Source organism: Mustela erminea, chromosome 3, assembly GCF_009829155.1.
Source record: "Mustela erminea isolate mMusErm1 chromosome 3, mMusErm1.Pri, whole genome shotgun sequence".
NCBI classification, from domain to species: domain Eukaryota; kingdom Metazoa; phylum Chordata; class Mammalia; order Carnivora; family Mustelidae; genus Mustela; species Mustela erminea.
This window is the reverse complement of record NC_045616.1, coordinates 1,794,065-1,801,661: the sequence shown is the minus strand read 5'-3', so window position 1 is coordinate 1,801,661 and position 7,597 is coordinate 1,794,065. Positions and strand designations below refer to the sequence as shown.

At 35.5% G+C, this 7,597-nt stretch overlaps 1 pseudogene; it reads right to left on the bottom strand.

The window, feature by feature from the left end:
• Nucleotides 1-6,255: 6,255 nt before the first annotated feature.
• LOC116585734 lies at nucleotides 6,256-7,294 on the bottom strand (annotated as a pseudogene).
• Between the last annotated feature and the right edge of the window lie 303 nt (nucleotides 7,295-7,597).

Here is a 7,597-nt window from a genome sequence, read left to right as displayed (position 1 = left end):
CTTGGGCACATGGGTACAGTTTTTACTGTATTTACTGTATGTTTTTTCTAACTGTATTGTTAAGGGGCACCTGGGTGGTTCAGTCACTTCAGTGTCTGCCTTCAGCTCAGGTCATGAACTCAGGGTGTGGGGATTGAGCCTGACATCAGAATTCTTGCTCAGTGGGTGATCTGCTTCTCTCTTACCCTCTGCCTCTTCCCCCAGCTCATGATTATCCTCTCTCTCTTTCTATCTCAAATAAATAAGTAAAATCTTAAAAATGTATTGCTTAATACTCTTTTTGGAACTATTGGCACCTTTCTGTTTTGAATTGTCTTGTTTTGCTTTTAGATAATAGATGTGGTATTGGCATCAGGGTAATTATATTATTAAAGACAAAAGTATGCTTTTTTTAGCTTCTGTAGGTGGGTTGTCTCTGTTAGAGATCTCACAATGGTTAGACAAAAGGAGAGTCTCAGAACTCTTTTGGTCAGAAACATTTAGGCAGTATTATGTTCCTGTGCCTGCGTGTGTGGAAGGGTGTACTTGTGGGGTTGGGAGGAAGAAAAAGTATAAAAGAAACATGAAATTTTAAACTTCAAAATTTTCCATTAGAGGTATCTTCAGAAGTGAATTTCAGAAGGGCACTTATTTCATAGAAGAAATAGTGCATCTCTTTTAAGCTGTGGATATAGACAGTGATATGCTAATTGAGTAGCTCACAAAAAGAAAAAAAAAACTAAAATGAAACAAACAAAAGATCTGACTGGAAGTGTTTTTCAGTCCTCTTGGTTTAAGTACTTCTACCATGGACAATTTTAAACTACTAATGGCTTACAACCAACTTTCAAAATTCTTGAAATTTAATACTTGGGTCTCTTGATTCAGTATGAACCAGCTCCAGAATACTGGAAGTGGAATATATAGCATATTACGTGAACTTCAGAGAAAACAAGACAACTATAACCTATTACTCGGTGAGAATCTCACCAAGACCTGACAGTTAGCCAGAAATCATTCAGACAACAGAGTTAAGAGAGAACATTTAGTAAGACATCAAATAAAAGAAAGTATGAGTTCTACAGCCTATTTATGATAGTGTCCTCTCCTTTGAGAAGTTGGAGGTTACCTTAGAGTTGGTGGTGGATGAAACTATGGCATGGAAGGAGGTGTAATTTTCATGAAGGTGAATTAGGACTGTTTTTCCAGTGACAGAAACACCTTGGATAGAAGACAAGTGGAAGGGGGGAAACAGAGAAGTCCTTAGAGAATATTTCCAGAAAACAAAGTCTGCATTGACTAGTTTATTTCCTAGTTTTATGTCTTACCCTTAACTAATTTTACCTGAAAGCTTATGGAATGAAAAAAAAAAAAGAAAAGAAATTAAAAAGTGTTCATGAGCAGGAAAATCACTCTGTGTTTTTGTAAATTTTTGTAAAACAATTTTTTTAAATTTTATTAATATAAGCTTTTCACTTCTGACTCTATTAGCAATATTCAAATATGTGAAACATTTTGAATGTGTGGAAAATGCCATTTTGTTTATTGTTATTAAGTAGCTCCTTGGTTTGGTGAACATAGAAGTCTAGGGTTGACCTAGGTGATCCGGATCACCCTAAGATCATGGTAACATAGTTTTGATCTTGGTGAGAATGATCCAGTAATGACACAAGAATGTCTAGTATTCTTAAATTCCAACTTGGGGATGGACTCAATTGAAAGACGCTGCAGAAGACTGGATATACAAATCTACATTTGGGTTCATACTTGGTGAGTGACTCAGTCTGCAGAAGCATCAGTTACGGCAGAAAATTGGTGACTCAGCCACTGTAACACAAATGGTTTTTATTTGCATCCTATTGCTTGTGTCATATGGATTAATTCAGAGAAATTGCAGGGGCACCTTCATGGCTCAGTTGGTTAAGTTTCCAACTCTTGATTTCATCTCATGATCTCAGGGTTGTTAGATTGTGCCCCACACTGAGCTCTACACTGGGGTGGAGGCTGCTTAAGTCTCTCTCTCTCTCCTCTCTCTCTCTGTCCCTCTACACTTATGTGCATTCTCCTTCTCAATAAAATTTCTGAGAAGATACAGTGTCAAATCTTCTGAAGAAAGTAATCTAGTGGTACATTAAATAAGAGGAAACATATCTGGGTGGCTCTAGTTGTACAATTCTGGGGGTTATAATGAAGTTAGAAAGAGTCATTCAATTGATTGGATATATTGTTTGCATTATGCCAAATAATCTCATTATTGGAATCATTCATCTATTAGTGCCATATATATGCAGCTTTAGAAAGTTAGCTCTTTGCATTTATATTGCTTAGTGAGTATGAATGTATGTTATGACATAAAAGCATTCTGGAGGTAAAGTGTGTCATTTAATTTCTGAGATTCTAGTGGAAGAGTAAATGGCTTGAATTGTTTGTCTATATCCTTACCTTTTAATATGGGAATGTATTAATATTAGTCATAAAAAATAATTTTCTGATCACTAAATGACTGATAATAAAATTTTAAAAAAAGAGCTCCCATATATGAACACTAGGATATTTTCCTTAGAGTGAGAAACATAAAATACTCAATTATATTGATTCATAAAATATATAAGAATATAAAATTTTATTCAATGAACAAAGTTTTAAAAATATTCTGTTTGCAGGGTCCCTTGGTTGCTCAGTCAGTCAAGCATCTGTGTTCAGCTCAGGTCATGATCTCAGGGCCCTGGAATGGAACCCTGAACTGGGGGTTTCTGCTCAGTGGAGAGTATGATTCTCCCTTTGTGTTCTCCCTCTTTTTTTTTTCCTCTCTCTCTCAAATTAATAAATAAAATATTTATAAATAATAAAAAAGTAAAAATAGAAATATTCTGTTTGCAACACATTAAAGCAGAAAGGTGATATTTGGGAGGGGAAAGGGAAAATGGCAAAAAAATTTGGAAGAAAATGAAAAAGATAATGAAAAAGGCTATAAATAGCAATGAATTCAGAAAGGTCATTAAGAAAAGTATACTGAAAGGCGTGGGAGACCTGAGATGGATGAGTAATCACAAGCAAAGGCAGAGATATTGAGAGATAAATCAAAAGAGAAGGAGGAAGAAATACGAGGGAGGGACAGAAGAAAAGAGGACATAGGTGAGGATAAGGGATTATTCAAAGAATGAATAATGCATATTCCTGCTTTCTTTGACTTTGGGCTTCAAGTAGGTTTTCTTTCTTTGAAATTGAGTAAGCTATATAGCCCTGATTCTAACTCTTCAAATTCTTTTAGATGTAAACACTAAAGAATCTTCATTGCAATACTGTTAAAATTATATGGAGACCAGGATTTTCTCATCTCTAGACTAAGTGGTTGCACAGCATTTTTTTTTAAGACTGAGGTGGGATTATTGTAGTCTGACTTAAGATTTTTGCCAATGAGTTGGTGATCCCACATGAGAGAAGAGGGGCACAAGCTCCTCACAGGCCAAAAAGTAATAATCAAGATGAAAATATTTATAGAATCTTCACATCCTATAGTAATACTAATGGGAACCCCAACCAACAAATCAATTTGTTGTAATCAGACCTTAAAAATATGGCAAGACTATCTGTGGGCTTGGGAGGTGGCTAAAGTATAATAAAATGCCCAAAGAAATGAGATGTAACTCATTCAGGAGAAGAAAATAAATGTTCAAATGAAGGAAATGAAATTGTGAAGTTAGAATAACTATTTAGAGTTTAGGAGTGATTTAAGGTATTTAGTGATGAGATGCTGCTTGATAGTGAGAATTCAGGTTATATAATTGATCAGTTCAAATGAAGGGGCCAATAAGGGACCAGTGGCAATTTCAGTCATCTATAAAAAGTAATTTTTGTTTTAGTGAGGCTTATGTTTATATTAAAGACTGTGATTATTTTCTCCACCAAATTCCAGTCTAAGAATAGAGAACTTTTTTTTTTCCATTATGCTTTACCCCACTCTGTCACAAGTATTTACTTAGTCTTTTATTTTGTCTTTTTAAGTGTCTCACTTCAGTTCTTTACAGAACTTTAGGGAACGTGGTTGTGTTAGACAACTATCTTTTCTTTTAGGCATTTCTAGAGAAAGGCTTCCAATTATATAGGAAAGAAGTGTTTTCTGTCACGTGGTTCTGTTCTCCATGAGGAGAGATTTTGACAAAGCAATGGACTCTTTATTGGCCCTGGGTTGCCTTTTCTTTTTCCTAACTCCTAAGTTCAGTTGATTATTTATGGCATTTATCAAAACTCTGTTGAGAAGCAGTGTGACAACTGTAACAGAAAGCAAATGAATGTGAACATTGCCTGAAGCTTTTTCTCTTTGAAGACTTTCTCATTTAGTACCTTAAAAAAAGTCAATGAATTAAAGACCCATTTTATTCCTGTATGGAAGAAGAAAGTGCTTATACAACTTCGTGTGAAGCCACCAGACCCTTAACAAGTAAGAACTATGGATCTCACTTCCTTTTTTAGTTCAAGTCCCACTCAAGTGGACTCCTACTGCTCCATCCCAGTTGTGGAAAGTAGCTCTACCACAATTTTGGGGGGGATGGGACAAAGTACTTTAGGTAGTTAATTTTATATAATAGATGTTTTCCTATAAAACATAAGGCTTTTCCCAAAATGTGGCTCCAATTCACTGGAACAAATTGAAAGCAAATTGGCTCTTTGAGTAGATGTTTAACCTTCTGGGTAGGACATTTATAAGCTACCATACCTATTTTTTTATTCAGTGTAACAGAATGCTTATATGGGAAAGAAAACTGAAGTGTAAGGAATTCTGCTTTATTGTTAGAAATGCTCAAAAAACAAAAACAATTTTTCAAACCTGACAGCTAATACTTCAGAAAATGCTTATGGGCTAAAGAACACATCCTTGCACATATCAGCTTAATAACTACAAAAACATTTCTAATTTAGGGGGAACTGTCTGGCTCAGTAGTAGAGAATGTGACTCCTGATCTCAAGTTTGTAAGCTCTCACCCCATATTGGGTGTAAAGATTCCTTAAAAAATCTTAAAAATCAATATTTCTTGTTTATACTTCTCTCTCAACCCACCCTGGTTTATGATTCAATTGGCACATATATTTCTTCCTTGCACAAGTAATTTATAGCAATCACTTATTTGAATATCCTAAAACTTTCCTACTTATCCTTTTTGGATATCAAAACATTTCTTTCATATAATCCTCAGCATTTTTCAGACTTAAAAATAAATAATCTTCATTTTTTCCCCTAGAGATTTAGGAACGACTTATGGATATGTCTTCTAATTTTAATTTTTTCTCAGGTATATTTCTTATATTTACTTTGCTTTTGGGATGTTAAATAACTGTATCTAAGTAATTTTACATTGTTACTTCAGTTACTGAATTAACACAATTAAAATATGATGAGTATAGTAGTAAATTATTAAATCCTTTAGGTTCAATAGCAGTCCATTTGTGTTTATACTGTAAGGCATTAGGACAAAGATGCTTCCAAATTTATAGATTCAGCTACATTCACTCTATTTCCCCTTCTGCTAAAATGTGAATATTTATTTCTTTGACATTGCATGGCAGAAAGTCACTAGAATGTTAAAAAAAAATCAAATTCGTTGCAGTATTACAAGCCTGAAAATAACTATTTCCATCATCTAATATAATAAGAAGTTTACAGTAACAACAACAAAAATTATTTTCTTTATATATATTATTTTTGATGATTGGGGTAATTTCATAAAATATTTGAAAATTTAAGAAGAAAAATATGTAAATTAGGATAATTTAATTGGCTTTTTGTTTAGGTCTATAATCTAGCCTCTTCCTTTAAAAGATTAGAAACCAAGAACTCAATTTAATTCTTATCTTCTTTCACAGATCTTTGGGATATTGAACATCCATAGGCTTTCTATTGTGATTGGCCTCTTTCAAGGTCTGAAATTTATATACTTCCCTCTGTAGTTGAAAAGAAATTATAATAAATTCAGTTCTTCTTCTTCTTCTTCTTCTTCTTCTTCTTCTTCTTCTTCTTGGTGAAACTTCATCATCATTATGATCGCTACCTCAATGAACGTAAGTACCAGCAATCCAACTACACCATCATATTTACTACCTCTATCATCAACCACCTTCATGATCAACCATCACCAATCCTGGTATGCCTAAATCCTGAAGGTTCACAATATGAAAGTGTAAGTCTAACACTCTCAAGGAAGCATGAAGAAGGTAAGCATTTTTCACCAGATTTTTTAATATATGCACTGAATCCATAAAGACAGTCCCATTGCAATTTTAAGCATGGAAAGACCATACTGAAACCTGAACATCTGAGTAGGGCTGATTTTGACTGAAATAGAGGTAGGTAGTAATTGACATTCCTCTTAGGTTTGTGGTATAATTTGAGGTTAGGCAGAGTCCCAACACGTTTTTAAGAGCTCCCACCACCTCTTTGTTCCTCAGACTATATATGAGGGAGTCCATCACGGGGGTAAGGATGGCACCAAGGATAAAGAGAACCTGGTCCAGCTTGGCACTGTTATAAGAAGTAGGCCTCATGTTGACCAGCATGGCTGGACCAAAGTATAGGCTTACCACAGTCATGTGGGAGGAACAGGTGGCCAGAGCTTAATTTCTGCCCTCCAGGGAGTTCATGTGGAGGACAGGAAGGAAGATGAGAGCATAGGAGGATGGGATAAAGGACAAGGGAATGAGGAGCAACACAATGCTTGTCATCACTACAGCCTTCTCTTAAGCATAGATGTCCTCACAGGCCAATTTTAGGATGGCTGTAACCTCACAGAGGAAATGGGAAATCTCTAGAACCACAGATGGGGAAATGCATAGCATACACTGTGTGCATGAGTGATATATGGGCACCTCCAGCCCAGGAAATGGAAGCCATCTGCAGACATACTTTCTGACTCATGATCAGGGTGTATCTCAAAGGGTTGTAAATGGCCACATAACGGTCAAAAGCCATGAGGGTGATGAGGATACACTTAATAATTCCTAGAGTCAGGAAGAAAAAGATCTGAGTTCCACAGGGCACCTGTGATATATTTCTCTTCCCTGAGAAGAAACCTATTGCCATCTTTGGTACAGTGCTAGAGATTAATGTCAGGTCTATGAGGGCCAACTGGCTGAGCAGAAAGTACATGGTTGTGTGAAGGTGAGAATGCACCCAAATCAGCAATATAAAGATAGCATTTGTGGTTAGAGCCACAGTATAGATCAGAAGAATTGCAGAGACAAAAACGTTTATATGTTTTATACCAGGGAAGAGGCCCAAGGGGATAAAATCCATATTTGAAGATTCATTTCTTTTTTCCATGTTCTGTCTTGTTAGGAGTAATCAACTCTGGGAACAAGTCATATTTATACAAATCACAAAAAATTGTTGGAGTCTGTTCCCCAAGCTCTTTCATTTCTTTCATTTATTACAATTATCAGCAATAGTGGGCTGTGATATTTCTACAAATGACAACATTTTAGCCAATATAATTGCTAGTATCTCATGCCCCTGCCTATCCCCTTTAAACAAACTGCTACCATGTGGGACAGTTAATGTCTAGGTTACATCTATTTGTGGTATCTCAGACCTAATGCAACTCCTCCACTCTGTTCTATGTCATTG